This window comes from Hyposmocoma kahamanoa, unplaced genomic scaffold (assembly GCF_003589595.1).
Source record: "Hyposmocoma kahamanoa isolate Upper Pololo Valley unplaced genomic scaffold, ASM358959v1 64, whole genome shotgun sequence".
NCBI classification, from domain to species: domain Eukaryota; kingdom Metazoa; phylum Arthropoda; class Insecta; order Lepidoptera; family Cosmopterigidae; genus Hyposmocoma; species Hyposmocoma kahamanoa.
Window position 1 is genome coordinate 12641830 of NW_020653852.1, and position 9661 is coordinate 12651490.

The following is a 9661-nucleotide window of genomic DNA, read 5'->3' on the forward strand; positions in this document are numbered from 1 at the left end:
AATAGGCACTCAAATGAGGGGATTTTGGACCGGGTTGTCACTTATGATGAAAGTGGATCTCGTATGACAATCGAAAACGTCAGTCGCGTCGTACTGGTTGGCCACAGTGGAGGTAGCCAAATCGTGTCCCAGACGCAAATTGAGTCAAAAGAAGCTGCTTGTGACTGAATGGTGGACCTATACGGCATTGTTCATCACAGGTTCTTGAGACCTGGCACGACAATTACTGCAGAGGTGTATACTGTGAAGAATTGCAAGTGATTATGGACAAGGTGGCTGTCAAACAAGTTGGACTTAACAATTACTCTAGTCGACTCCCCTTCTCCAGGACAACGGTCGCCTACACACCGCACATTGGACCTTCTCAAAACTACAGGAGTTACGACTGAATACTCTCCGTCACCCACACTCAACAAACAAAAACTTTTAACAGGGAAAACATTTTAAATCCGAGTAGGCGGTGAAAAATGCCTTTAAACAGTTCATCGGTTCCGTCCCCAGGATTTCTATAGTAGAGGCATCAATGAACTTCCATTAAAATGGCAAAAGTACATAGACTAATAGGTAATGGTCAATACTTAGATTAATTAAATATACATTTTTCATTAAAAATTGTTTTTCAATTCTGTATAAAATGACAATTTCATAGGTACCATCGCCATTCCTTTTCAAGTTATACTTATGGAAATCACTATTACATGAATCACATCCGTGCTGCGGTATTAGTATAGTGCGGGCACCAACATCAAGAGTGTAGCAGTGTCTCGGTATATTCGCGATATACCAAATTATAATTACCGTAACTTCGATTTTAAAATTTTCCGATTCCCGTTCCCCTATAAATTATAAAATAAACAAAATTTAGTGAAATGTGTTATCCGCCTTCATGTAGGCATTACGATATTCAAACATTTTTAAGATATTCAACAACAAGAGAACGGTCGTGTTCGTTTGTGTGAAAATAGTAGATTTTTTAATTACCAGGCATTGACTTACAATTATATGGACGTCGGGTCCGCGCTAAAAAGTGTCCGCACTTGTAAGGCGCTAAAATCGTGTACAGAGCGCCAAACTCCGCTTTAGTCTTCATTTGTTCGACTGACAGCGCGATACTGCGATGACATTACAATTTAAATTTCGAATAGGTTGACTTGGGACATTTTTTTCGTGGTTTTTGTATTAGACCCGTCGTCCATTTATTTGTAAGTCAATGTTACCAGGGTATGAAAATATTATCTAAAGAGTAACAGATGATGTCTCGTCAAAATGATGTAGGTATTGGTGATATAGGTCAAGATAGGGTAGGTATTCAAACATAATAATAAGGTGCAAACCAGATAGATCTACTAATCAAACCAATTAGCAATATTTTTTACAGCCTCCGAAAGTCAAAAAAAAGAAGAGGGAAAAAAGAAAGCTTAAAAAATGATTTGATTTCGATTGAAAGCGAACGAAAAAGAGAAATATGAAAAAAGAAAAAGAGGAATAAATTATCTCCATAAATCTGAAATTACTGTTAGAAATCAGAAGAAATTCAGAAAAATCAGAAACTATTGAAGAAGTGGTCCTGGAATCATTGGGCGTTAGGTTCTGAAGAATAAAAACTGTTCTTATTACGGGCAAACTTTGCCAACCATTTGCTTTTTCTAGAAACACCACAAATAATACCTTGGAAGAAGATTTGAAACCCTGCGATTGCGTGGAATTGATGACACCATGTCTGTCTAGAGCCTAGTTGCCTTCTTCTGACACAGTTGAATTTATTAATTCTATTTTATATTTTGCTACAGTTTGTTAATAATTTCTGCCGATACAAGTGCCGTTCAAGATTTTTTTAAATACATTTTAAATAGGTTTTTAGTACTTTAGTATTGGTAATTATTAAAATTTATTTAAATTATTTCTTGTGATTAATCATAACCACAGTTTTTACAAGAAACGTGTAATAATTTACATTTTGATTGTTTGTGACAATAGAACATTATAGTTATATTATAATAGGGGTTAAAGTATGAAATTGCCGATTTGTACTGAAAATCTAAATTGTTTATTTTTTAAATTTTTAACAAATTTATTTAATCAAAATAGTTATTATTATCTATACATTGCTGCCATCTAATGGGAAGGTTATTAATGCCTTTGCGATAGAACTCCGACGATCTAGACTGCACAAACTGTGTGAAAGCATTTTGTACTGCCTCCTGGGAAGAAAACTTCTTGTCACGTAGATAATTGTCCAAATCACGAAAAAAATGGTAGTCCGTTGGAGCAAGGTCTGGTGAATACGGAGGATGACGAATGGTTTCTAACTGCAGTTCCTGAAGGGTCAAAATGGTTTCTCGTGCTGTGTGAGGTCTCGCGTTGTCGTGGAGCAATAATGGTGAAGATCGATTCATGAGTCGGTGCTGTTTTACTGCTACTTTTGTCAACATGGTTCGGAGTTCGGCACAATAGACATCTGCCGTTATTGCTTGACCAGATCGGAGAAAACTATAGTGAATTACACCATGCTGAGACCACCAAACAGTTACCATTACCTTTTTATTGGTAAGTTTTGTTTTAGGACACTGTTGTGGCATTTGACCTGGGGTCAGCCATTCCATTTTTCTTTTCCGGTTATCATAAAGAATCCACTTTTCATCACATGTTACAATTCGATCCAATATTCCTTCATTTCTGTACCGGTTCAACAAGGCAACACAAGTTTCAACACGCGTTTCTTTCTGCAGATCAGTCAGATCATGAGGCACCCATATTTCGTATTTTTTTATTTTATTGATTTGACGCAAGTGAGTCAATATTGTGGGTAAGGTAACGTTAAACCATGCCGCTAATTCCTGGGTAGTTTGACTAAGATCGGCTTCCACTATCTCTCTTAATTCATCGTTATTCACCTGTGTGGGCGGTCTTCCTCGTGCCTCGTTCTTTAAGTCGAAATTTCCATCACGAAAGCGTTTAAACCAAAATCGCACGGTGCGTTCATTAGTAGACCCCTCACCAAACGCAGCATTGATATTGCGGTTGCGGGCTGTTTCTGCCGCGTTAGTTCCGCGTCGGAACTCGTATTCAAAAATCACTCGAATTTTCGCAGTATCCATCTTTCTTGTCTAAATTGAATAACAAAAACAATTGAAAGTCGATATTCAAATGCTTCAAATTTAAAAAAAAAATCACAGAAACCATTTGAAAAAAGTTTCATTCGAAAACCTCAAACCATGAAGATTCTATGAAAATTCAAAGAACCTATTGCAATAAAACGGCAATTTCATACTTTAACCCCTAATATAATAATATATATGTGTAATAACAATATGATAATAATAATCCTATACAATATTTAGTTTATAGAATATTATAGTTAATTACAAAAAGAGCAGAAAATCGAAATCAAAGATATTTATATGTTGTTAGGTAGGTCATTTTTCATTTTTGTTTTATGTATTTTTGAAAAATGTTTGAAGTAGTTCAGTTAATTAATCAATGATAATAAAATAATCTGATTAGCATTTCCAAAAAATAAATTGGGTTTTAACAACCTGATAACTACTTTGTTATTCTAAAGCCATTCAGACATTTTAATAACGTTGTTCAAATTGTAAAAATAGTTAAATACGAATGGACAAGTCCTTAAACTACTAATATAAAACTTCAACTAAACACTGTACCGAAATGATTGTTTACCTTAATACATATTCATAATTATTGAAATGTTTGACTACGATTTTCTTGTCAAATATTCTGTTACGGGTTAAATTTTGTAATAAGGTACTGTGGTCAAATAAAACCCTGTGAATAATAAGGCCCGGGATCCTAACAGTATATTCAAATACATTTCAACGGCACGATACTGTGCGCACGTTCAGAACGGACCAATGGGAACACAATAACGCGGCTACAACTCAACTCGCATATTGTGAGACCAGATGCGCTCTTCATCGCGATTTGTAGGTTGTTTTATGGCGCATCCACACATGCCGCCGGGTTTCAGACCGCCTTGCCGCTGAATGCAGGCCGCCGGCTTTACCGGCTTTACCGGCGGCCTGCAGATGCGGTTGCAATTTTCGCAGTAGTGTTGTTAAATTATGTTATATATGAATACGACTACACTACCACTCCGTATCGAAGCCGCAAGCAAACTGCCGCCGGCAACCAAAAGCCGCGTGTGCCGCGGCTGAGATGCGGCAAATGCCGGCGGCACGGCCGCCGGCCATGCCGCAGGGCATGTGTGGATGCGCCATTATATTCAAATCTAAGTGTGCATTTGACCTTCATCTCACCTGACGGAAAGTGACGATGAGGTCGACGATGGAGCATGCATACCTAAATAATGCCTATTCACTCTCGCCTTCAAAAGGTCCAAGTTATAACGTTCAGGGAACAAGTTTTGTAGGTAGGGAATTCCTAGCCGTTCACCATATAAATGTGGACGCGTGACGCTTCGTGCGAATCTTTGGAATATCCAAGGAAGGAATCCAAGCCTACGTCTAGTCTCCCGATGATGGAAAGGAAAAGGTGGAATTAAATCTTGTAATTCTCCTCGTGTGTATCACTTTCCGTGATATATCCTGTAAAATACATCGGTATTATGCTTATCGAAGCAGGAAATTTTACGGCGGTGTTCAAGGCACTACAGCTTCGCCTCTATTAATTCCGAGTCACCTATAAGCCTCTTGGCACACTTGTCAATTGAAACAAACGTGGCCATTTGATATGTAGCAGAGCCATCCCAAAGGTGGGGGCAATACTCCATACACGACCGGACTTGTGCTTGATACAACTGAAGCAACTGCCCCGGTGTGAAGTAACGCCTCACACTGGAAAAGATGCCAGTCTTCCTGACTGAATTTTTGGCCATGGATTCAACGTATCTGCCAAAGTTCAAATTGGACGACAGGTCCATTCCAAGTAGCTGGAGACAGTCGGCTATCGGTATGGATATATCACGAAAAGTTGGAGTCAGCTCATAGAGACCGTTATGTGGAGAATAGATACGCCTGCATTTTGATAGCATTAAATTTGACAAGATTGGTATCACCCCAATCGGAGACTGCCTTGAGTGTCAAATCTAAACTACTAAATAAAGACTCTCGACAAGATTGGATTTCCTCTCCACTGACCCTTGCATTGGTGAAGTACCTATCTACAACTGTGCTGTCATCAGCATAAGCATAGGTACCTGGCATTAACATATCAGTGTTGAGTACCTCAAGGTTCCGCTTGAGGATCTATCGCCCAATGTTCGGAAAAGTAGCCTTCTAAGACTACTCGAATGGATCGTTCACTCAAGAAATCCGAATTCCAATTGCAAAGGTCATTGGGAAGCCCATAACATGGAAACTTACTTAATTAAGCCTTACTGTCAAAGGCTTTAGAATTGTCCAAAGACACTGCAAGTGCTTCGCCTTACTTTTCTATAGTCTCGCTCCATATGTCACAGGTATACACAAGAAGATTCCCAGTAGATCGCCCTCGTTGGAATCTGTACTGGCGATCACTGGGGAGGTCGTTATCTTCAAGGTACGACAGGAGAAGTCGTTGAGTAGACGTTCCACAGCCTTGCAGAGTATGGAAGTGAGATAAGTCTATAATTGACAGGGTCAGCTCTGCTTCCTTTTTTGGGTACAAGTAGTACATTTGCAAGCTTCCAGGACCTGGAACTACATCAATCTCAAATGAGAGGCGATACCGGCGTGTGAGAACAGGAGACAACTCAGTCGCACAGTTACGTGGGACTGCCGCTGGAATTCCATCTGGCCCGCTAGCTGTATTCACGTCAAAATTCCGTAGAGTTCTAAGTACCTCTTTTTGGCGTATGCGAACTGGCGCCATAGTGCAGCCAGCCTCAGGTAAGTTAGGTGGTAGGTTCCCTGCGGCATCCTTGCAAAAGAAGTTCGTTATCTACCCAGGATGCTGCGAGAGGCCATTGAAATTAAAAAACATCCTAATTTCAACAGGAAAGATGGTTTCTCCGTACCACCAGTTTGGGATCCAGTATTTCCTCTAATGAAAAATCCCAAACAGACATCAGACTGCAGTACTAATTAATATGTTTTAGTTTATTCTAATTTCTATTAATAATTAATAATAAATTGAACTTAATAAAAATTCATTCAATAAAATAATTTGTAAAACTTAATATAACGTAAATTGGAATGTTTTCTTTGTAAAATTAAAAGTAAGGTATTTAATTAATAACTATTGTAACTATAGTGAAAAAATAGGGTGGTTTGCATTAATATTAGACATAACTAGTTGAAGACTGTACCACTTCAGTCAACCGTGACCATGGGACCTGTAAAGGGCCCGAAACGTCGGTTTGTTTGAAAAAACAAATATACGCGATTTAAATCCGGAAAAATAGTTTTGTTTCCTATGTGTAACAATCGCGAAAACCTAAGAACTCGATATATTTTTTTTATTTTACTTGAAATCTAGTCTTAACTAAGAGAATTGAGTTATATGTTTGTAACGATTTAGTATTTTGGTTTTAAAATAGCATTACTAAGAAAACTATAAATGATCTAAAAACTGTCTACAAGACTAAAAAAAACTGTCTACATTCTACAAATGGTCTTGTAGCATTCTAGATGGGTTACTTGAGAAAAACGAAGAATCACTCTTAACACTACCTACAGATAGTTTCTCAAAGCACTCTTGTGATCTACTAATAAAGTTGTGCTTTTACTTTTACTTTAAATTATCTAGAAACCTTCTTCGAGATATCTTGAGGGTATTTGAACTCTTAAAATATTCAATCGAATTAAATTCTATTAGATATTTTATAGTATATATTTAGATATGGGTGTGCTGCTTGGGAAAGATGGGTGACAAAAATTACTTTGGACCGCTTTGGCCAGGGACTACTGTTGGATAAGAGGCAAGCTTGGCCCCTATGCGGTGTACATGGTCGAATTTGGACATACGTAACACGCTTTTGCACTTCTTGGCGGCTATATTAAAAGCTTTCTTCAGATTTCGAGTACTCGGAGCTTTGCGCAGTCGAGCAACAACCCTTGATTGATTGATTCGGATTGGGTACATCGGAGTATGGTATGTAATACTCCATACCCAAACGCAAGACCACAGCATCAACACAGCTCGTCGAGTCTCCTGAAGTAAAGCAAACCTGCCAAGGGTATGACGCAAAGAAATGGCGCATTCCATCCCAATCTGCTAACCTGTGTCGCCACGCCTGTCTGATACCACTAGGGCTCTGATCGGGCGGGGAGTATACGGATACAGTTTTCACCAGACAATGGTCCGAATTACCCAGTGGGGCATCCACAACCGCAGAGTATCAGCCCGGATCAGTTGTCAGCAGAAGGTCCAAGCAATTAGCCGTTATGAGATTCAACATCTGGTATCCCAGTAGCGCCACTGACAAGCTGGGATAGGCGCTGGGATAGGCTTAGCGTTAACGCAAGTTTCCACGTCTCTCTCAGCGTGATCGGTCATCTGGTATGGGAACAACCATTCTTGATGGTGTGCGTTAAAGTCCTCCAGAATGATGATGAATGAATCAGACGTCCCACTCAAATATTGGAACAGCTTGGTTGTCTCCTGATCTCCACTGTGCGATCGGTAATCTACCAGAAGCCATAAAACAGAAAAACTCGATGCCTCAAGGTTTTTAAGACGCTTGACACAGATGTCATCACGAACGTGCATACAGACTCCGGCACGAGGTAGAAACCTGTGCTCCAGAGTATACCCGGGCTAGCTGAGGTACGCCGTGTCAGTCGGACATCTGATCTAAGTCTCGGTGAGGATCAAAAGTTGCGTTTTATCGGTTTCAAGATGATGATGGACCGAATCGAGATTTGAGTGCAGACCTCGGATGTTAGTGAGGAGTGGGAGGATGTCAACCGCTGTGTAAACTTGTAACCGTTTGTGTTTTTCATTGCATTGTTTTAGGGAAATGAATAGTCAGTTGAATGAGGCACTGCGTCGTGTTTAACCAAGCAGTAAAGCTCACACTGCCACACGAGAGTTCAATCGGTTTGGAGACCACGGGGACGCCCGAACCCCGGTCGCCAACCGGCAAGCTGGAGCATTCCGAGATTTATCGTTGGGTGGTCGGTCGAAAATCCCGGTGGGGACAATGCGGGCATTCTAGCATGGCGTCAATAGAGCCAATCAAACCAAACCCACATAGCGCCAATCCCTACAAAAGCCCCAATCGAACTCAAACGATTTTAAATTCCCCACTCATTGGCAACGTTGGTGGCGGGGCAGCCTTTCACGGGTGGCTTTCACGCTACTTGGGCCCCAACTTCCCAATGTCGACCAGCGGTGCACCTTACTTCGGCTCCCGCTAGCTTCCAGAACTGAGTGCTCAAAGTGGCAGTATCAGCAGCTACAACTCGTCGTCAGACGCAATGCGGCTGTTCAGATTCCCGCCTCCTAATGGCGACTCGGCTGCGTTGGGAAGGTGGTGACTAGCCACGGCCGAAGCCTACCGCCAGTAGTTGTTGAGTTGTTGCTCTTTAGCACCACTCAGGGGTCACTTGTAGGGTCTCCAGGGTAAACCTACAGAAGCGAGCAACATCAACACGTGAACGTACGTCAAGTAACTACCGACGTAATTTTCAAAGTCAGCAAAACGTTAGTTTAAACTTGACTTAAACTCCTTACTGTTTTTAAATGTTAACAAAACATTTAACTTTAATATTCAGACGTCATTTTTCACTTTGGTTTTGCCGTGTCGTTTAATAAAGTCCGACAAAAAAACGTTGTGCTTTATTGGTCGTCATGAGCCTCATTACACGAAGTTAAAATAAAATAAAAATTGGCAAAGCAATGAAATAATGAAAACATGTAGTTGAAAGACCAAGTACAAAGACACGACGCAAGCAACATAGAAGAATTCGTGAGGTCCGTTGGTTCGTTCCGTGGCTTAGTTGGTATAGCGTCTGGCACGGTATGCAAGAAGACGTCGGTTCGAATCCGACCGGATCGAAGGAATTTTTTCTGAGTGTTCGATCTTTGTATTAATAATTATAACAAACTAGTGGAGTAATTTCACAAAAAAATAATTGAATATCATATCAATAAAAATTTGATTAATGAAATAATTGTTTTATTTACATATCTTTAGATTATTTTAGTGCGTACAAATTATGTTAAATCTTATTTATGGAGGGTAACATTAACGCTTATTTTGTTACAGATGATTATTATAAAACATAAAATTTGATTTCATCTCTTAGTTTTTTTTAACAACAACTATAAAAATTGCTTTATTTAGAATAATTATAAAAGTTTGACGGATTTTTGTATATGTGCTAATTTAGTGGGGATCACTATTAGCTGTAGCCGTGCCTTATTACCCGTAGTCGTGTAATAAGGCCCGAAAATAAGTATTTCTGATATTGTACAGTTTTGTCTAAAATAACAGCATGGTTATGTTTACTCTTAATATTTTACTCGAATTCGATAAATTACATGATTTGTCTTGACCAAACAGCACCTCGCTATTGTCGTAGGTACATTTCGGCCTGTAAATATGAATCCGAAAATAATTTTTAAATATTAAACTAATATCGCTGTATACATAGGTAAATAGAGGTACAAATGGTATTAATTCCTAAAACATGTATATTGCTTCAATTATTGTTTAAAGTAGTTTTAATAAATAATTAAATAAAAAGCATTAGTTGTG